The 24,120-nt window shown below is 31.9% G+C and overlaps 1 pseudogene; it reads left to right on the top strand.

Moving 5' to 3' along the window:
* Window positions 1-3,276: 3,276 nt before the first annotated feature.
* LOC130933805 (high affinity sulfate transporter 2-like) lies at window positions 3,277-7,046 on the top strand (annotated as a pseudogene).
* Window positions 7,047-24,120: the final 17,074 nt, after the last annotated feature.

Here is a 24,120-nt window from a genome sequence, read left to right as displayed (position 1 = left end):
CTGTAGTCCGTACACCAGAAGATGTAAAACCTATTGGATACCGATGGGTATTTGTGAGAAAACGAAATGAGAAAAATGAAGTTGTGCGCTACAAAGCCCGACTTGTGGCACAAGATTTTTCACAAAGGCCCGGTATAGATTATGAAGAAACGTATTCCCCTGTAGTGGATGCGATAACATTGCGTTATTTGGTCAGTTTATCTGCATATCATAAACTGCAGATGCATTTAATGGATGTGGTAACAGCCTATTTATACGGCTCATTAGATCGGGATATCGATATGAAAGTCCCTGAAGGACTAAAGATATCTAAATCATCCAGTGAATACTCGCAAGGGTTATACTCAATTAAATTGCAAAGATCTTTATATGGTCTAAAGCAATCTGGACGAATGTGGTATAATCGTCTTACTGAGTATCTGGCCAAAAACGGATTCAAGAATGACGATATCTGCCCCTGTGTTTTCATAAAGAAAACTGCATCTGGATTCATTATTATTGCTGTGTACGTTGATGATTTAAATATCATTGGAACTCCTGAAGTGATTCCAACAATTATAAAAACTCAAAAGGAAGAGTTTGAGATGAAAGATTTTGGAAAGACTAAATTTTGTCTCGCCCTGCAGATCGAGCATACAAAAAATGGGATCTTTATTCATCAAACAACATACACATAAAAGATCTTGAAAAGATTTTATATGGATAAGTCACATCCCTTAAGTACCACAATGATCATAAGATCTTTGGATGTGGAGAATGATCAATTCCGTCCTAAAGAAGAGAATGAAGATATCCTCAGTATTGAAGTACCATATCTTAGTGCCATTGGAGCGTTAATGTATCTTGCTAATAATACACGACCCGATATATCATTTGCTGTGAATTTACTAGCAAGGTATAGTTCCTCTCCAACCAAAATACATTGGAGTGGAATCAAGCAAATCTTTCGATATCCTTATGGAACGGTTGATATGGGATTGTTTTATCCCTATGGATCCAAGTCACGACTAGTTGGCTATGCAGATGCTGGCTACTTATCTGATCCACATAAAGGGAGATCTCAAACAGGATACCTATTTACATATAGTGGAACAGCTATATCATGGAGGTCTACGAAACAGACGATTGCTGCAACATCCTCTAATCATGCCGAAATACTAGCGATTCATTAAGCTAGTCAAGAGTATTTTTGGCTTAGAAGTCTGATCCAATATATTCTGTCATCATGTGGACTGATTGATCATAAGATAGCTCCAACTGTCCTGTTTGAAGATAATACAGCATGCATTGCTCAACTTAAAGGCGGATACAGCAAAGGTGATAGAACAAAGCATATTTCTCCCAAATTCTTCTTCACTCATGATCTTCAAAATCAATGGACAATTGATATCCAACAAATCCGCTCAAGTGATAATCTGGCAGATTTATTTACAAAGTCACTCCCAAAATCCTCCTTTGAAAGATTCGTACATGAGATTGGAATACGCCGATTTCGAGACATTAAATGATGTCGGCAAGAGGGGGAGACTGTACTCTTTTTCCCTTGGTCAGGTTTTTTTCCCATTGAATTTTCTTGACAAGGTTTTTAATGAGGCAGTCCCCATCACTAAAGGATATTGTACTCCTTTTCCTTCACTAAGATTTTTTCCCACTTGGTTTTTCTTTAGTAAGGTTTTAACGAGGCAATAATCCTAAATGGTCATCCAAGGGGGAGTGTTGTGATAAACACAAAGGATATGAATGCCCATTAATATCATGGGTGACTCAATATTCATGTTACCAAGAAAGAATTTACATTCAATGAAGGTTGAAAATATGAACCACATACATGTATAAATAGGGGGTATGGTACGAGACAAAAAAAACAAGCAATAAAACAATATTCTCTCTTATACTCTCCTCTCTCTTTCATAGTATTCTCTCTCTTATATACTTTATTATAATATTATTAAATATATTAATTATATTTACTATATTAATATAGTAATTTTAGTGAATATTACTATTTGAGTTATCTAATTATATTTTCATATTTTATATTTATTACTTCTTCCTTATTTATTTAGTTATAACATTCTCTTGTTACCGATACTTTTTTCATTCATAATAATCTTTTAAACTTTAATAAAAAAATTAATTTGTTTCAAGTATATTCTTTTGTATTAACCTGTGGTTAGTATATTTATTAATTACGGATAAATACAAAATAAAAACTACTCTAAAAAAATAATTAATTAACAGTTTTTTTGTGACTAATTAATTAACAGTTTGATCCTGAATATAAATTTCTGCTTAAAAATATTTATATATAGATATAGAGAGAGGAATAAAGAATTTAAAATTAAAATACAGAGTTGCTTATGCAATTTAAATTTGAATAATAAAGATATTTTAAAATGAATTTAATTTTAATGTACTCACAGTGTAAAGTAATTTTACATATCTATTCAATTACGTAATACCACATTAATAAAAATGACTACATTTTAAAAGAACGGATGTAATTGTACGACTATATAAAACAATTTATACTGTTAGTATATCAAAATTAAACTCTTCTAAAATAACAATGGTTTATATTTATCTAAAAAATATTTTTTTTAAAAAAAATGAATATTCAGTCTAAAAATAACTTTTATTTTTATAATTTTTTTCGTACACTAAAAATTGAATGTATCTAAATTTATTTTGTATCTAAATACATTAACTTTTTAATGTATTAATATTAAAGAAAAAAGGGTCAAAATTACAGGTATTTTAAAACGGAAAAAATACTATTTTTATTTAACTGATATAAGTATAGATAAAATCTCTTGCCTCCATCCTCTAAATTAAGACATAAACTGATGGTATAAATTTATATGAACAAGGTTATGGTTGACTTCATGAGCAATTTGCCTAACATCACATTCACATTCACATTCAAGAGTGTTGATAGTCTCCATCATCAACACCTTCTTCTACTTTCTGAGTTCTGACTCTATATATAAGCCATAAACTTGGCTTCTCCATTCGCACAACACCATTTGGTACTCTTTTCCATTTCCAAGAATTTAACTTAATTAAGCTAATAAACGTCATATTAATTAGATGACATATGAATTATCATTTGCTTAATTAAGTTTTGGAGCTGTTGACTCTAAAATAGGGCGTTGCACTACTACTACTATGCACGCATTTTTTTCCCTTTTTCTGCATGCTAATAATTGCAGTTATTTTTTGCAGCTATTATTGTTATTAGTATTAATAAGCGTGTTGTGTGGGGATTAATATTCAATGAGTCAGCGTACGGCAGAAGTTATAGCAGAAACAAGAAGCGATTCTTCTTCACGTAGACATGGAGGAGGAGATGATGATTTTGTTACTGATCTGCCATATATGCACAGAGTTGGAACTCCTCCTAAGCAGTCACTCTTCCAAGAGATCAAGCATTCTCTCATGGAGACTTTCTTTCCCTGACAAGCCCTTTGGCAAGTTCAAGGACCAATCTGGATCTAGAAAGTTCGTTCTCGATCTCCAATCTCTCTTCCCCATTCTTGAATGGAAGAGATTACAACCTCAAGAAATTCAGAGGCGATTTGGTTGCCGGACTCACCATTGCAAGTCTTTGCATTCCTCAGGTACGTATGCGAAGATGATCTCAACTATCATTTTCACGTGAAATTAATTTTATGCGAGTAGTCACCAGAAAACTAATGTATTTAGGTATACTTGTGTAAATACATAATTTTTTAACATGTGGTCAGTGACCACTTTGTTGTTTATAACAGGACCTTGCATATGCGAAGCTTGCATATTTGGATCCTTGGTATGGATTATGTGAGTATCATGATGATAATTGATAAGTTCTTATTTCTAAGTAATTAATTTCTTCTGCTAATTAATATTACCTTTTTTTGCAGACGCAAGTTTTGTGGCACCTCTTGTGTATGCTTTCATGGGAACCTCAAGAGATATTGCGATTGGACCTGTAGCTGTGGTGTCCCTCTTGCTTGGGAGTTTGCTTTCTAGTGAGATCAGTGACACCAAAAGCCATGACTACCTGCGCCTTGCATTCACCGCTACCTTCTTTGTAGGAGTCACTCAATTGGTACTTGGAGTTTGCAGGTAAATACACTACTATGCAAAAGCTTCATTATTTTCATTCATTCATATAGGCTTTGCCTAAAGTATTGTGCATTCATGAATGGTTATTGTAGGCTTGGTTTCTTGATAGATTTCCTATCTCATGTTGCCATTACTATTGCACTGCAACAGCTTAAAGGTCTGCTTGGCATAAAGGACTTCACCACAAAAACTGATATTGTTTCTGTAATGCATTCGGTTTGGAGTAATGTGCACCATGGGGTAAATCTTTTCATCTTGCTTTATATTTATATATGTTTCAGTATATTTAGATGATGAACAAGCTCATAAATAATAATTGTTTTCTTAATTTCTGCTTACAGTGGAATTGGCAGACTATACTCATTGGACTATAGTTCTTAATCTTCCTTCTTATGACCAAGTATATTGTAAGAATCCCAATAGTTTCGCTCCCCTCCTTTAATTTACTATGTCAAATACAAAATGATTGTCACTTTGATCAAAGTTAAAATAATAATTTTTAAAGAAAAGTATTACATAAATAGCATGTCTAATAGGTCATGGGGACCATAATAAGAATGCATTAGCAGCTAAAAGTTACTTTTTACAAATATTAAAAATAAACAACAGTTCTTAGCACATAGTTTATTCCTTTTTACAACTTGAATAACTGTTATATTGTGATAACAGGCTAAAAGAAACAATAAACTCTTTTGGGTATCTGCAATTTCTCCTATGATCTCTGTTGTAGTGTCTACATTTTTTGTGTACATTACCAGAGCAGACGAAAAAGGCGTATCAATTGTAAGTACCATGATGATAATCTTGATTGAATATACTTCCTCTAAAGTTGAAAACAAAATTTAATCAAAGTATTTATATGATACTTCATCAGGTGAAGCATATCAAGAGTGGTGTGAATCCATCATAAGCTAACGAAATCTTTTTCAGTGGAAAATATCTAGGCGCTGGTGTTAGAGTTGGTATTGTATCTGGCATGGTTGCACTTACAGTAAGAAAATTCTGAAGCTGATTCCTCAATCCACGTAACATTTTTTATATTTAACATAAGATGTTTCTAGAGAACGCATTAAATCTGCTAGGCACTTATGCCGAATCCTTTAAACTACTTCAGGAAGCTGTAGCAATTGGGAGAACATTTGCTGCAATGAAAGATTATTCACTGGATGGTAACAAAGAAATGGTGGCAATGGGAACAATGAACATTGTTGGTTCTTTGACATCATGTTATGTGACAACAGGATCTTTTTCTCGGTCAGCAGTGAACTTCATGGCTGGTTGTCAAACTGCTGTATCAAACATTGTGATGTCCATTGTTGTGTTACTAACTCTGTTGGTCATCACACCACTATTTAAGTACACTCCAAATGCAGTTCTTAACTGCTGTTGTAAACCTGGTGAACATTGAAGCAATGGTTCTGCTCAGGAAGATTGACAAATTCGATTTTGTTGCTTGCATGGGAGCATTCTTTGGTGTCATCTTCAAGAGTGTTGAGATTGGCTTTATAATCTCGGTACAACGCAGATACTAATCTATTTATGGCTTTCTTGCATCTCATCTCAGTAGTGTTTTAAGCTAATCTCATTTTGTTTATGAAGGTGGCAATTTCATTTGCCAAGATACTTTTACAAGTGACAAGGCCAAGAACTGCAGTTCTTGGTAAGCTTCCGGGGACTACTGTTTATAGGAACATCCAGCAATACCCCAAAGCAGCACAGATTCCTGGCATGCTCATTATCAGGATTGACTCTGCTATCTACTTCTCAAATTCCAACTATATCAAGGAGAGGTAAATTTATGGAAATGGATCCTCTCCAGTTTTTTTAACACTTGAGGAAATACAGTGTGATATTCCACCATTAACTTTATAAGTGGGGCCAAAATTAAATATGAGAGAGAGTATTGAAGGGTGAAAGATCACAATTGACACCATCCAGTTTTTTCTTCACCGGAGAGGATCCACTCCTGTAAATTTATAGACATTTTTAACTTGATGGGGCTGTATTTTTAAAGATCATTCTTTAATTAGTTATGATCTTATCCACGTTATGCTCTATTATTGTTTGTACCATAATTTAAAATGGTAAAGATTAGTTGCTAATATGATAATCTAAAAAATGTGGACTGTATCAATCAATAATGTGATGATAGTTTTATTAGTTTTAGGGTGATTTGACTTTAATCAATGTAATTGTGGACTATGAATAAGTCAATTAATTCTTTCTTTTTTTTTTTGCAGAATATTGAGATGGTTGATTGAAGAAGAATCTCAAAGGACAGAAAGTGAATTACCGGGATACAGAATCTCATTGTTGAAATGTCACGTAAGACTTTCTTTCAACCAACAAGTCATTATTAATGATAGTAATTCTGATGCATGAACTTAATTATAATTGACCTTGTCATGTTGCAGCTGTTACTGATATTGACACAAGTGGCATCCATGCCTTTGAAGAATTATACAAGACCCTTCAGAAAAGAGAAGTTCAGGTATAATGATAATAATATCACAACAATAATAATGCTGATGTCATGTACAAAACAATTGTGATTGTATTAATTATGTTCATGTGTGTTTATATAAACAGCTTATATTGGCGAATCCGGGGCCAGTTGTAATAGAGAAGCTCCATGCATCCAAGCTTACCGATCTAATTGGAGAAGATAAAATATTTCTCACAGTGGCTGATGCTGTTGCAACTTTTGGTCCAAAGGGTGTTAAATAAAACATATCTGTTTCAAGATCAAATTCAAGTGTTGATTGAAGCCGCGGTTATAATTAAGATGCTACAAATACAAACGGGTGGGGATTAGTATAATATTGTTTAATATATAGTCTTATAGGGAGTTATTATTACTTTATTAGTCACCTTGATCTGTCTTCTATGTAGTTTCATTTAATTTTGTTTGTCTTTGATTTTACATATAGTCCCAATTAATGTATAGAAGCAAAATTACATGTTCTGTTTTTTCAACTGGTAGTTGTGATTTACAATACAATATACTTTAACATATACTCATAATAATGCAATTATTGTATTAACAAAATGACATACTTCAATTACCATCATTGGGATATCATCATATTGAAACACCATAAGCATAGAGCATTATTTATCTTGTTTTTTAACCCTGTTTTATATTCAGATAAGTTATATTAATATTCATAAGTAGTGCTCTATATATGACTTTATCTTAAGCATATTAGGTAATATGTTACACACATTATCCTTTGAAGTTGGAATGTTTGATCAATTGTGGAAAAGTTAATAGTTTTCTTAGATTGGAAAGGACTCTACACTGTTATTATTATGTTTTTTTTCTCCCTTAATACTAAACTCTCGTAATAAAATTAGGGTGCTTAAGTAACTCTAAGATCAAATTTCTTGACGAACATAGTTTAAGAGGCGCAAACTGAATTAAACCGTAAACCAATAACAAAGAAAATATAAATTTAAGTATGAAACTATTTATATTATTAAAATATAATTAGACTAAATAGTTAGATTTAAAAAAAATTATTAAATAATTTTAAATTAATTTTTTTATTCAATCTACTTGTAAATGTTAAGAACACTTCATGAACAAAGTTTTATATTTTAAAGTAGTATATTTGTGTGGATGGAGCCACTTCAGGTTATATAAAAATATAGATTAATTAAAATTTTAGTAAACACTTGAGTAAGAAAAATTATAAATAACTTAGTATAGGCAAAATAAATAGATGTCTTCTATTTTTTTATTTGAAAAAAATATATATTATAAAAAGGTGACAATCATAAAAAAATTAATATTATAAAAAATGACAACCAACCTGAACTTGGATAAAAAGTTCATTTTCTCTTAAAATTCAATAATTGCTTGCGTCTACATTTTACTTCTCGAGATGGAGCGAATTTTAGTTGAGCAAGTTGTGATTCTGAAAATTAATATTTGACAAATGCAATAATATTTATTTTAAATATAAACTGTAGAAATAAAATTGAATTAGCTAAATAAAGAACATAAGTATTTCTACTTATCAATATTCATGACCAATTATTGGAGCCACGTAGTTTTAACATTGTCTTTTTTATTAGGATCTTTTTTCGCCGTTTCAATATCGCTATTTTGCATAATAAATTTTGACGATGATCATGAATTTTAAAAAATATTCGATCAACATATGACTTACACATTATCAAATTATAAGTATTCATATTTCTTTTAGAAAAGAAGAATAAAACACAATAAGATTATAAAATAAAAAATATATATTTAAATGTATATATTTATATTATTTTTTGTTATTTATGATTATTAAAATGATTATCATAATTATCGTTGTAATATTTTATCACATAATATATAATTATGTTATTTTTAATTATATTTAAAATAAATTATCTAACTTTAGTAAAATCTTAAAAAAATTTGTACATTTAATTTTTACGGGCCTGCTACACATACAAGCAAAAAGCCCTACAAGTCATACAAGCTCCCAGTCCACAATCCTTGCACACACGCAGTGAAATACATTGAATGACGTGTCATTTACACGCGCTTCACTCAAACGGTTGCACTTCGCGTAAAGCGCTCCTTAACGGCGCACTCTTCCACTTCTTAAAGCCATTCAAAGAAAACACAGCCGTTCCATTTTTAAGCAACATTCGAAACTGAAGATATACAACTCGTCGCTAAGATTCGAACTCTCCATCAACACAACATAGAATTCTCGATCAAGAATCTCCAGAAAAAACAAAATTATAATACTCAAGGTACGTTATGTTACTATTTTAGTCATCCTGTATATTTTCCACATTTCGAAATCGAAGAACTAGGTTTTACTGTTCTTCTACATTGTTGTACGTTTTACTGTTCTTCTTGTTCTACGTCTCATTTTACAGTTTATAATGTTCTACTTGTTCTAGATTTTACTGTTATTCTTGGTTCTATGTTACACTGTTCTTCTTAGTTCTTCTAATTGTTACTGTTCTTGTTGTCGTAGTTATTCTGGTAACCGATTTTTGGGGGTATATTCCGTAGTTTGGTGGGTGTATATGGAATATTCTGTTGGGTGTATATGGCATAAATTGTTGGGTATATATTTCTGAACTGATATATTGTAATAGTCAGCAGTTGCAACTGTTCTTATATTTGCTTGTCCATGGGTGTATATTGCTTGACCTTGTAATGTTGCTTGACCTTGTATATTAATGCATGTTTGAGTGATATCTGAATCATATATATGGGTGTATCTTACTGATATCTATGGGTGTATCTGACTCATATCTATGGGTGTATATTACTAATATCTACGGGTGTATTTTTCATTTCAGAAAAACTGGCAGGGAGAAACCAAGCTGAAAAAAAATGTAAGAACAAATATATGTCTTAGATGAAATCAGTTTTATATAATAGAAATATATCTGACTATAATTTTCTTTTTGTTTACAGCAAACCAAAGACCTTAAGTGTGCAATACATTTATTAAGTGAGAAATTCAGAAACATGAGTGAGGAGAAGAAAACGATTGTGAGAGATTTGGGATTCAGTAGCTTGATGCACATCCCGCCACTAAGGGTGCATCACCAAGTATTAAGGGAGTTGGCTAAGAACTTCAAATTAGGGGGAACAGACTGGAAACCGGATACGGTTCTTTTAAAATAACACCAAAAACAATAGGTGATGCGCTTGGCATCAACGCATCAGGTAACTTGCTAAAAATTATAGGTGTATATTAACTGATGCTTAATTGGGTGTATTTAAGTTTATGCTTGGGTGTATTTGAACTGATTTTCATACTATGTTGTTTTCCTTTTTGTAGGAGATCTATTTCCTACGAAAGTCAATTATAAGAAACTTTCTGAGGATGATAAAGAAATTTTTAGAAGATTCCAGGGTAAGACCCTCAAAAATCTTACAGATGAGATGATGGATATTGGCGTTGGTAATGAACAGGATTGCCTAATGTTCAAGAGGATTTTCATCCTCTATATACAGATGGCATTCCTTTTACCAACGACAATAAACAAAATCTCACCTGTGCACCTAGCCCCAATTTTCGACATGGACACCATAACAAAGCGAAACTGGGGAGGGCATGTTTTGAATTTTATCATCAAGGGCATAATCGATTACAAGGAAAAAAAGAAAAAGGCAATTGATGGCTGCCTCTTTACCCTGATGATAATTTACTTTCATCTCTCTAAAAATAAAGACAAGAAGAGGGCAGAAAGACCTCCAAAACCCTGGATTGCGAACTGGAGTATGGAGCAGTTGGTCAAAAGAATGAGGACAGAAATAGAGGAAAATATGGTAAGTGAACATAATATGTAGGGTGTATTTTATTTACGTGAGTGCTGCTAACTAAAATTTCTAATGTTTCAGGGGGTTGTAAAGATGGGGGAAACAAGAGAGAAAATGAAAAAAATAGAGAAAAAAGAAAAAAAATAAGAAATCAAAAAAACAAAAAAAAAGGAAGGCAAGTTCAACATCGTCTTCGGAGACAGAAACAACTGATAGTGACAGTTCTACCTCTGAGTCTGGATTCAAGAAGACTCAGAGGATTCACCAAGAAAACAACCCAGCAAAACAGAAAAAAAAAGTAAGTACCATACTTGGGTGTATTATGTTTATCAAGTTAGTTGTATTTTGTTTATCAAGTTGGGTGTATGTTGTTTATTAAGTTGGGTGTATTTTGTTTATTGTGTTGGGTGTATATTGTGCATTCATTTGGGTGTATCTTATACATTCATTTGGGTGTATTTTATATCTTTAGTATGTTTTAAATAATGATTGTTTGCCTTCCAGAATGGACTCCAAAAAAAGAAAGAAGAGTAAACAGGATTCTGATTTAGAATCTGAATCAATTGATGTGTAATGTTCTAAAATTATTACTCCTTTCTTTTGGCTTTATTATTAAGATTTCATGTATTAACAGAAATGTCTCTTATTAACTTATAGAAGTGAAGAATCATCACCGGTGAAGAATCAAAAAAAAAAGAAAAAGACACAAAGAACACCAAAAAAGTAAGCACTTCTTTGGATAATATTTTATGATAAAATTAATTTTTTATTTCTGATTCATACTTATTTTTTTCCACCCAGAACACAATCCAAAAAGAAAAAGGTTGTTGTTCAGCATTCATCTCCTGAAGAAGATCAATCCTATCATGGGTACAGTACTTTGTAAGCTATATTACCGTCTATCATCATGATTATATTTGTTAACATGTTCTTTTATGAATGTACTAACAAATCTCAAATAGGAAGTGAAGATCTAGATGAATTGTTAAGGGAAAACAATGAAAATTCTGCTGCATAGGGGTATGTCTTGTTGGGGTGTATATTTCAGATTTTAGCGTGTTTTCTTTGTTAATAACTGTTTCTTGTTTCGCAGGGAGAAGGAAGTTGACCTGCGATCGACGGAAGGTCACTATGTCTCCTCTGAAACGTAAGAAGCTTTATTTGATAAAATCTTGTTATCATGATTTAACTGTATGATATTTTGTCTGAATAACATGAACTCTGTTTAAAATACTGGACGTAAACTTGGGAAGTGATGATCCTTCTTCTCAAGGACACACAACACAAAGTAGCGTAAACAGACCGGCAGACAGCATGTAATTTCTCTTTCAAATAACCATTATTTTTGTTCTTTTATTACCTTCTACTTCTAATTCTGTATATTTTTTTTAGAAAAAAAAACCCTTTATTATTTTATTCGAGAAAAAAAAGGCAGGAAAAAAACAAAAAACTGCAATTATGTAAGTTCTCAAAAAACAAAGCCTATCTTTCTTTTGAATTGTTCGGGTGTATTTTTTACTTTCTTTGGGTGCATTTTAGAATGAGTCTAGTTGAAGAGTCAGCCAGTGAGCCGGCTGATTTGAATATGATGGTTGTGAGGAAAGAGACACCGTCCGAAGCTCTTGCAATTTGAGTTTTTCAAGAATATTTCACTCTTATAACCTTTTTATTTTCAAAAGCATTGTTAACCTTTTATTTTTCTTCTTGTTTAGAGTTCCGATTCAAGTTTGTCTACCAGTGTCCCAAACAACCGCTGTGTCGGAATTTGAAGAAACACCTGAGACAGAATATGAACCAACCCCTCTGCTACAAATTGAAGGAACTACAAAAACGTAAGAAATAGTATTGGGTGTATATTGGGTTACAGTTTGGGTGTATATTGGGTTACAGTTTGGGTGTATATTTTCCCTGAATAGTTTTATTTACGTCATGATTAATTTTATGTGCCGTGCAGCACTCCTGAACCCCCCCCAAGAACTTGAAGAAAGCACATTCACACTTCCCCCAACTCCATCTAAAATGTAAGTTCATTAGAGTAAAATCAATGTTTTAGTTATCATTTGTATATTCTTATTGTTATAATATGTTATACATGATCACGCAGTAATCCAGCCCCAGAAGACGCTGCTGCGTTGATGATGATGGCACGGACAGCATCGTACATTCCTAAAAAAGATCTGTTGCCATCATTCAGCCTTGGCTTCACTGATTCCAGCCAAGAAGAAACAACAACGCAGGAGGGGGCGTCAACGCAAGATGAACACGTGACAAAAACTCCAGAAACCCCAAATCTGCTAGAACAATTAGAGAATCTGGTACATAAAATTGCAAGTGGTGGGGTGACAAAAGAAGAAAAAAGTCCGCAGATTCCAAAGGAAAGTGGGACAGAGAGTTTCGAGAAGTTTGAAACTCATGTCAGGCAGAATTTAAATACTACTGACATGAAACAGAAATGCTACCACTAGTCTATAAGAGTGAAATCCTACTCAAATGAGCGAACTGATGAGTTTGACGACATCTGCAGACTCCAAGCCGGAGATATATACACTCTGTCAAAATTCCACCTTGCATCACTTGCGCCTAAAACGCATATAGAAGCTGAGGTAATATCACACAACATTAATTTTTTTATCACCAAATTAACTACAATCCTGATTGGTGTAAAATTGATTTCGGCATCTTTTTCTAGATTGTCTCTGCCATGTGCTTCATCGTAAACCAACAAAATATTCAAAAGTTTCAAGAAGAAGTATACTGTCTCCCCCCTGATATTGTGGTAAGGGTTGCTTCAACGAATTTTGGGTGTATTTTCTGCATTCCTTAGGATGTATTATTTTTCTTACATTGGGTGTATTCTGTTTATTCATTTGGGTGTATTTTCTGTGTTCAATTGGGTGAGAGTTGTTTATTCGTTTGGGTGTATTTTCTGGATTCATTTGGTTGTTCTCAATTTTTGCAGAACATGGCGATTGTAAATCATCCAAAGGGGGTATTCTTAAACGCTAAAACTAATAGGCCATTCGGGGTGGAAGACTACCCAGTGTTTATACCCTTCTTAGACCTTAAAAAATTAGCATCACATCGTTATGTAAATTTTCATTTCAAAAATTTCTTATTACGATTTTTTACTTATGTGCCAAATAAATTAAAACAGTGTTCAATCTGAACATATTTCAGATTTTTGCACCTATTTGCCATTCAGACCATTGGTGGTTATGATTGGTTGATACAAGAAAGCGAAAATTTTATATAGTCGACCCATATCACACAAAATCTCCGTCCGAGGAGAGAACTGCCCTCAATACATTCATTGTAAGTTGGTTCTGTGTTCTGTATATATATATATATATATATATATATATATATATATATATATATATATATATAGTTGGGCATATTTCTATTCAATATAAGGTGTAACTTTGTGCTCCTTTGGGTGTATCACTTTATTGAAATTATTCATGTATTACTGATTTGTTTTGTGTTTTAAGGGATATGTAATATCACAAATTAAAGTATATGCTGGGGGGAACCTCTGAAGACAAGGGACAAGGACAAGGAAATTGAACCACCATACATTAACATCTCAGGTAAATATGTTTAAAACTAAATAACTATGTATTACATTACTCAACTAACATGGTTGATTAAAAGGAATATTCTATTTAACTGTAGGACGAGGTGGACCACTTTAGAGTGGAATATGCTTCGAGGATTCTATTTCATGACATGAATCTAGACAAACATGAAGCCATTAAGGGAAGTAATGCAATAAGACTGTCCAAGCCATCCTCGTTGTTATTGAGTCCATATTGTCAGATAGATTCTGAGGATATTGACACTGCTTAATGTAAATGTTATATAGTCCTGTAACAAATGCAAGACATGTTATAAATATTTGACAATTATAGTCCAGTTTATTGTATTCAATATTTAAAATATCTCTGCTGTATTCAAAATGTATGAATTACAGGTACTATAATATGAAGAAAATCATCAAACCAAATATACACCCATTGCCAGCCATTTTTTACACCCAAAGAAAGTTGAATATACACTCAAAAATCTATCCCCTGATGCTTTATCCCTAAAACCCTGAACACGAAACACTTAAAACCTAAACCCTAACCCCTACCTCGTAAACCCTAAAACCCTAAACCCTAATACCTAAAACCCTTAAACCATTGTAAAAAAAACAAACAGTATTTTATAACATAAAAATAAGATTCTGAAGTATATATATCTATATATAAGTAAAATCTGAAATACAAGAAAATTCAGAAATACACCCAAAAGAACACTGCTTTTACACCCACATTCTGTAACTATACACCCAAAGAGTTATCCGATGCTCCTGGTACCGTGAACTGATAATTCATAACACGTCCTTGATATTGGCTAGAATTTGAATGCACCACTGATGCAGCATCAAAGAGGTTTAACTGAATATAACAAACTCACATATTAGCTAAACTATTAATGAGAAAAATAAACTCAATCACGACATATTTAAAGAACATCACTTTTACCTCGTTTAAACCTTTTGTTTTCTTCTTCTTTGTGGCATTTGCAATCTGTTTCTCCAACTTTGAACCTAGCCTATTTCTTGGACATCCTCTTGTTCGAATCCTTGGAGGGCTTTGAAGCTCGTTAACGGATTCCAAGTTGGCGTCTTCGTGAGATAAAAAAGATGTGCCATTCCTTTTCGCTTTCAATGATTCCATCTCAGCTATGACGTTATCGTACGCACGGTGCAGAATTGCAGTCAGCTCCTCCGATTCTATTGCAAATTCGCAAATATTTTGCGAACAAAAAACCAATTGGTCAAACCTCTTGCTTCTTGGCTCCAACAGTGGCTCGTCGTGGCTGCTCTTGATGTGTGTGTGTCGCCTCTTTACCTTCTTGCTCCATCGTTCCAGTATATATCTAGGTGACACTTAGCTTACTTGTTCAAAGCTTAACACGCTTAGTGCGTGACGACACAGTATCCCTCTTGACTCAAATAATAAGCAATTGCATTTTACCTCGGCTGCAACTGAGTCTTAAGTAACCACAAACTTGTTGAATATTGAGCTAGAAACTTGTTCTCCAACCTCATACACTGAATAACCTAGAGCAGAATTCGTTAATCTAGTGATGCAATTTGCCTTTCCTCTGAATTGCGCTTGGACTTTCCTAAACTTTTGATGAGTGTACACATCTTGAAACTGAGCTTCAATGGAGGATTTGGTTGCACACGGTACGACCGTATGAAAATCTGTAGCATCTAATTCTCTCTCTGCTTGCTCCTTACTTCTGAGGCAATTATCGTATTGTTTGACGAATTGAATAAGCGAGCTGTTCTGGGTAATAAACTTGTTAAAAAATGAATGCATGCTCTCGCTCCTTTGTGTGCTTCTCATCCCTGCCCAAAAGTGGTGATCCAGATAGATTGGAACCCATATATGACGGTCTTCATATAGATCTGCATAATACAGCCAAACACAAACTATAAATACACCCGATAAAAATTAAATTTACACCTCTGCTGCAGATTTTAACACAACACTACCTAAAAGCCACTTGTTGTCCACAAGACCAAAATTTAGCAGAAAATCATTCCAATTCCTATCAAATGAGTCTTTGCTATGAGAGTTCCAAACAACTTGGCTCATTTGTTGTTCAATATCTGCATGTCCCTTGTAGCCGTTTAATTTGCTTGGAATCTTCTTCATGATGTGCCAAATACACCAACGGTGAATTATTGTAGGCATAGAGGCCTCTAAAGCCCTTTTCATTGATGCTCATTGATCAGTGAGAAACCCTTTCGGAGCATTTCCCCCCATGCAACGAAGCCAACATTGAAATAACCATTTGAATGATTCAATTTCTTCGTTTTTCATCAAAGAGCATCCGAGAAGTGTTGAATGACTGTGGTGATTCACCCCGACAAAAGAACCACAAACCAAATTATATCTGAAACAAATTACCATAGTGCAGAATGGAAAATCATTAGGTACACCCAAAAACAGCCAATATACACCTCTCCTGCGGATTCATAAAAATACATTAATTTAGCATCATAAACAGGGACAGCTTGTTACCTGTTTGTATTGTAAGTGGTGTCAAATGAAATAACATCTCCGAAATACTCAAAGGCAGCTCTACTTCTTGGATCGGCCCAAAAAGCCAGCTTAATCGATTGATCCTCCTCGAGTTCAAGCTTAAAAAAGAAATTATGATTCTTCTCTTTCATTCGTAACAAATATTTCCTGAATTCCTTTGCATCTTCTTGTTCGGAAATATTCCGCACTTCCCTGGTAATGTAATTCCTCACATCCTTTTCAATAAAATTTAACTCACGGTGACCTCCAGCAGCTGCAACAAATGATTGGTAAGTTTTGCTTGGTCGGATACCAGCCTCCTCGTTATTCTCTATTGTACAACGAATGGACATGCTTAGTTTCCTGTGCTGTTTGAGCATCTCTGCTTTACTTGGACAGCAAGGGTGTGAATGATCCAGCACAACCTTTGAAATGATCCAAGCACCAACATCCTTCAATGTGTGTATATAAATTCTTGCATGACAGTTTAAACCGGCTTTCGGATTCGTCTTCTCGGTCGGAGATATTTTAGATTTCTATTTTCTCTCTCTGCTACATGTAATCAATTGATTCTTAAACTCGTTTTCCTTCCTATTTGTGCTCTGAACTCTTGTAGAAAAACCTGCAACCTTGGCGTAGTTCCTGTAAAATTTTCCGGCATCTTCAAAGGTGGTAAAAGTCATTCCAACCTTCGGAACAAACTGGTCATCAACAACAGAGAGAGGGTGCAGAATACACCATGTCAAAAACTATAAATACACCCAATCATTGCTAATATAATACACCCAAACGGCACCAACTCAACTAAAATGACAATAAAAGCCATAAGCTGTAAATACATAGGCTGCAGAATACACCATGACAAAAACTAAAAACACACCCAATCATGTCTCATATAATACACCCGAACGACAAAAACTTAGCTAAAATAACAGAAAAAGTCATAAACTGTAAATACACCCACACTCCCAAAAAAATACACCCAAAAAAGTTTTGATCTACACCCGAGCATCTGCTATAAATTCCAGATAATCAATCAAAACTAATACATTACATTCAATCCACAGATTTATGTTGACGCGTTAGTCTCACAGTCAATGTTCACGAATTATTCAGCTACACAATGCTATACAAATTACTGTAACAAAATTCAGAGTAATCGTATGTAAATCAAACCTCAGAAATTTTGTTAGATTCAAATTCATCTTCCACTTTGCCCTGATTCAGCTGAGAATCTGAGGTTGAATCATCCATTATCTTCAAAACGAATTCAAATTTTGATTTCAGAAAACAAAAAATCGATAGAAAACGAAGGTGGAGTTAGAAAGAGAGAAGAACGAGAAGAAGAAAAAAAGAAGAAGAACGAAGAAGGAAACAAATCTAGAAATAAGGAGAGAAGAACGAAAAGAAGAAGAACGAGAAGAAGAACGAAGAAGAAAACAAATCTAGAAATAAGGAGAACGAATAAGGAAACAAATCTTTTAAATTTGGTAGTTATATATACGCGGGATCTTTATATAGCGTGTGTATTGGACGTAGAACTTGCAACGCGTTTTAGGGATTTATTGGTTAATGAATTTGTAAAGCATACAAGTCCTAATAGCTTCTATGCAGAGCTTTTCTGTAATTTTTATTTCTTGTAACATTTGATTATTTTAGTGGCGTCTTAAGAATTAATTTTTTTTCCTTGTAATGTGACTGAAAGGTATCAGATTAAAAAAGAGAGGAATTGAAAGAAGGAAGAATCAAGAAAAAAGAATGAAAGAACCAAGAAGAGAGAGTTGAGAACAGAGAGAAGAAGAAGCTTCTAGAAAAGAAGTGTGTAACTGAATTAGTTGCTCAACACCGTTCAATAGTTTATTACACTATATTAAGGTGTAAGGACAACTGGCAATATAATAAAGTTAACAGGCTCTAGCTATTACTAACTCAATTAGTTCTTGTCTTCTCATAACCTCTATCAGTGACCTTAATTAAGATGAATGTAAAATATGATAATTATACATTAAATTTTAAAAGTGTAACATTTTGTAATTTTAATGAAATTTTAAAATAGAATTATTATATTAATTTATATTAAATTTTATTTTTTGTAATGTTTGATAATTTTATTATATTGATTTATATTAAATTTAATAAAAAATTTGATGATACTTTGATGTTTTTTTGTATTTGAAAAATAAATAAATAAAAAACTAAAAATAAATTTAAAATCACTTAAACAAACTTAAAAAATTAAAAATAAATATAAAAACTACCTTTAACTTTTTCTTAATATATAAATAATAGATAAATTAAGAATAATAAATTAAAACTTCTTTTTAGTATTATAATTAGAACTCTGCCGTCTGCATAATTGATTAACTTATAAAAAATTTATGAAAAATTGCCAATTAGAAGCGGAGCTTAGTTAAGATAAGGGCTATGCCCCAACTTTTGTTAAAAAAAGTAATAGTATTTTTTTAAAAAATAAAAAATAGTTCAGTTGGCTCGAATACTTTATTATGATTTAAAATATTAAAGTTCAATCTTCATCTCTTACTTTTATTGCACAATAGTTTTTAGTTCTAAACATTCAAGTCTTGTTGGATTTGGACTAAACTAAGTATATTCGCATTTCGCAATTCTCTATTCAGCAACACTCCCTTTATTTTTGAGTTCTAATATAAAAAATTAGGTATTTTTATTTATGTAATTTAATATTATTTTATATTTTACTGTTTATTTAATTTAATTTTTTATATGATAAAAAATATTAGAATATTAAATAAGTATTGATATTATTGTATTTGTATAAATTGATAAAAAAATTCAATAAATATTATAAATTTTAATATTTGTTCTTCTAATTCTTTTTTTACATATTTTACAGGATATATATTCAAATTTTTATACAAAATAATCATGAAAAATCAAAGAATTGGTGCATTTTTAAGAGCAAGGCTAATATTCAAGAAGGAGAACATATAACTTTTACAATATCAACACCTGTAGATAATTTTTCTACTTTAATGAATCCCGAAAAAAAGTGAGATACAACTTTCAAAAGTTTAAAGAGTTGCATCTGATGAGTTTGACATTAATTTTTTAGAATGAGACTCTAAAAAACGACTTTAAATTTGGTAATATCACCCAAATCAGAGAAATGAAGTTAAACGAACTTATCTTAGAATCCATATAAAAAATATCTAGACAATTATTTTTTATATGACCCCAAAATTTTGTTTCAAATTCCGCTACTTTCGCCAATTATATATGATTCCCATCCAACCACATGCTACATTATTGTTACGTACATTCACATCCCACATAAATAATTTAGATAAATCTATACATGTTTAAAAAAAGCATATATTTCAACTGGCACTTTTCCATAATATATATATACTAGTACCAAGTTTTTTAAAGTTGGAAAGGAATTTTAAATTTACATAATTCTTTTTCTTTTCTTTTTTCCGGGGCCCCCATCACATGTAGGTAAGCCTCCAGACAATGCTAACTAGTCGGTAAATTCTAGATTTTATAATTTATTATGATTATGTTATTTGATTATTTAAAAGATGTATATATTAGTGTGTAGTCATGTATTAACATGCATGTTTTAATTTTGTTATTTGTATTCAAATATGATACAATATATGTCTCTATATATAATTAGTAGGTGTGTATTTAGAGAATACAATATACATATGATAGCCACTCAGATAAAGACGTTTAAAATATTTTTTTTAAATATTAAAATTTAACATATATAATCGATTAAATTATGTTATTTTTGTTAAAATTAGGCTAGACAAATTGATTTAACCAAAAAAATAATAAATCAAATCTTGAACTAGTCTAAATTAATATTATTTTTTATAAAAAAATAACTATAATATCCTTATTATAGAGAATAATTAAAATATTCTTATTATATATATATATATATATATATATTAATTTAAAAATTCTAAATTCTAACCTTACAATAGAAAAATAAAGGACTAAAATTTAGAATTCTCAAAATTAATATATATAATAGAAGTATTTTAGTAATTTTCTATAATAGAGTATTGTAGTCATTTTTTATAAAAAATAATATTAATTTAGACCAGTTCAAGATTTGATTCACCATTTTTTGGTCAAATCAATTTGTCTAGTTTAATTTTGACAAAAATAATACAATTTAATCGATTATATGTGTTAAATTTTAATTATTGAAAAACATCTTTAAAAAAGATGTTTTAAGCGTTTTTATGTGAGTGGCTCCCTACACTTAAGCTTAGTTTGGTAAAGCTTTTATTTTTTAAAAGTAGCTTATAAAAGTTAACTTTTAAAAGATGGCTTTTTAAAAGTTGTAGCATTTATGTTTGGTAAATCAAATCAAAAACAACTTTTAACAAACATAAGCAACATCAATTGTGTTTGGTAAAATAGCTTTTAAAATTTAAAAATACTATAATAGACATAAATGCAAACATTAAATTTGAAAATTAGTTAACATATGAGGTTATATTAGACTTTTAAATTTTGAAAAGCACAAGCCAACTTTGAAAAGCTTCCTCCTAGGTGCTTTCAAAAACCCCCTAACTTTTAAAAGCCGCAAGCACAAGCACTTGGGATTTTTAATTTACCAAACGCAAAATGACGTGCTTGTGCTTTTTAAAAGCACAAGTACCTCCTGAAAAAGCTTTACCAAACCCAGCCTTAGAGCGACCTAACATCTTTAATTAATTAATTTTACATATTTTTTATTAAATTGTGGTTATCGCAAAATGTAAAAATTATAAGAAAAATACACGTTTAACACAATAGTTGTCTCATTTATTTTATACAGTACTTAATATCCTATTAATTATTAAAATTACAACAAATAATAAGAGAGAAATACTAAATATATTACTCTGTCGCACCTTTAACATAATAAAACTCTGTGCGAGTAATGTGACTTAGTTATTAGTATTACGAAAATTAAATCATCCAGATCTGATGCAAATTAAAGAAACTTCAATCATTGAGGGGGAAAAAGTTTTATTGTTCGTATTATTGAGGTGCCAAATTCTACAAGTAAAAAAATGACGAAAGAAGAGGAAAATTATTCAAATAATTAATGGATATAGTTTAACCCTACACTATCCTCAATTAATGATTTTATCCAACAAATTGGGATTAAAGTTTCATTTAACGATACATATTAAAGTGCGAGTCATTATTTAGATATTACGTTTATTTAATTAGACTTCAACATCTACATGCATAACTGAATTTCTTCCCTACCCTCAATATAAATACACAAAAAGAAAGAGAATATATTATAGTAGTGTCCATAATATAATAAGTATGAAGGCCATTTTTATTGCATTCTTACTTTTGGCTTCCTTGGCCAGAGAGAGCTTCTTCCATGGACTCCCAGGTTCAACCTCCTGTAGTTCCCATGGATGGTTTCCATCTTTATCGTTCTGAACTGGATGTAATGGAGGTTAGCATCTTTCTTAGCTTGTGTTTATCATTGGTTGTTGTCAATATGAATTTTCATTCATACTTCATTTCATCTCTTCACATCATCCATAATACTGTTCTTGAAAGTCCAAAGTACTGATTTGCATACAGCAATATCTAATAGGTAGTCTGCAAACATTGGAAAATGAACATGACATTGTTATTTGTTGATTTTTTGGAGGTAGAACCAAAAAGTAGCAAATAGAGAAGGAATAAATAAGGCACACAGCAAATTTTTCAGCTTCTTGTAAATTTTTCCCAAGCATATCCATAAAAGAGAGAGAGGAACACAAGCTAGACTCAAAGCTACAATACAAGTGTAGATTTGAACACCAAATCTTGTATATTATTTTGCTCCATAGGCTTGGCCACCTAGAATTTTCAATGCACATGACATTCCAAACTTGAAACCAGCAATAGCTGTGCTAGAGAGAGCAAGCTTTCTCAAATGACCAACCATCATCACGAAAATTATTTGAAGAAAATAAGTTGATAAGTTGACAGTTATCATAGGCAGTGCTCCCTTAATCTCTTTTGTCACCACACTCCATGTTATGGTTCCTGAAAAATCACTACCTTCTCCATTTTCTTCCATTGGAGAAGCCAAAAAGAGAAGAAAATAGAGAAGGTGGTGATTTTTTAGGAACCATGACATGGAGTGTGTTGGTTATTTAGCACTGTCTATGATAACTGTCAACTTATCAACCTATTTTCTTCAGATAATTTCCATCATGATGGTTAGTCATTTGGAAAAGCTTGCTCTCTCTAGCACAGCTATTGCTACCTCTCTTTGTGCTGTCTCTGGCTTCAAGTTTGGAATGTCATGTGCATTGAAAACTCTAAGTGGCCAAGCCTATGGAGCAAAGTAATATACAAGATTTGGTGTTCAAATCTACACTTGTATTGTAGCTTTGAGTGTAGCTTGTGTTTCTATGAAATTCTCTGCTCAGTGTGAAAAGACTCGTGCTCCAATCTCGATGGAACTATTCTATGGGCTTGGAGAGTTCTTGTGCTACACCGTTTCATCTGATGGAATGATTTGGTTAGTATCTTCCTCTAGAATCTGATCTTATTATATACACACATGCGTGTGCATGCATGCTTATCAATCTTGAATGGTGGTCATTTGAGCTGCTCACTTTGCTTTCTAGGCTTCTAACAAATGAGCTTGAACCTTCAGTTCTGTCTATATAGTAAGTAGGACTTGGTCATTGAGAATGAGAGAGATTTTTATGTTCTACAATCTCAATTAAAATTATTACTCATAGTCCCATATTTATATTCATATCCATTCCATACTAGTTGTGCTAATTTTGTTGCAATTTTTTTTCTCTTAGCATTATTATGGTGTGTTATACATGTAATAACTCTAATATAATTTTATGGTGATATTATACATGTTTAATAAGGATTGTTTAAGCCTGGTAGTCATCACTTCTGTTGTTTATTACATAACTGTGAAATTTGTAAATGATGCCACTGAAGTGTTCTATTTTGATATCTTCCTAAATCCTTTGCTTATCTTTAATGAACTTTATTTTTCAAATCATGGTAATCTATTTTCAAGTTGTTGCTATTTGTTAAACTGTCTACTTATTTTAGTTAAGCTCAAATAAAAGTTTCTACATAAAATGATTCTTTCGTTTTCTTCATTTATCTAGGCACAAAGTTATTATTGTAGAAGCTAAGGTAACTATTTGCTCTTGGAAGATGGGGGTTTGGAAGGAGATATCATGTTTTTGTTAAAATTTTTAGTCCCTCCAAAAATTTCTTTTGAATTCTGCCACTGGCCAGCATGTTCTTCTAGTATGACTTTTTTGGTGGCTAGTCTACCACTTGTAATTGTAATTGGTGGCCAGCATGTTCTCCAATAAAAGATACTTTAATATAATAGATTAAGACAAAAAAAAGTGTAACTGAATTTTTTTGCTACATTCTTACAAACTCAAACAAATAAATTTAGAGCATTGAATTATTGATATTTAGACATCTCACTGTTTTAATTTGTTTAAAATATTTATATTATATTATAAATCACAATGATATACAAATACATTCTTAACTAGAAATAATAACATATATATATAATAATTCAACAGCCTCCTATTTCATTCCTGATAAAGAATGGAACAGGTCATCATGAACTGGTAGTTGGTAACT

This window comes from Arachis stenosperma, chromosome 6 (assembly GCF_014773155.1).
Source record: "Arachis stenosperma cultivar V10309 chromosome 6, arast.V10309.gnm1.PFL2, whole genome shotgun sequence".
NCBI lineage: Eukaryota > Viridiplantae > Streptophyta > Magnoliopsida > Fabales > Fabaceae > Arachis > Arachis stenosperma.
This window is presented reverse-complemented; position numbering and strand designations above follow the sequence as displayed.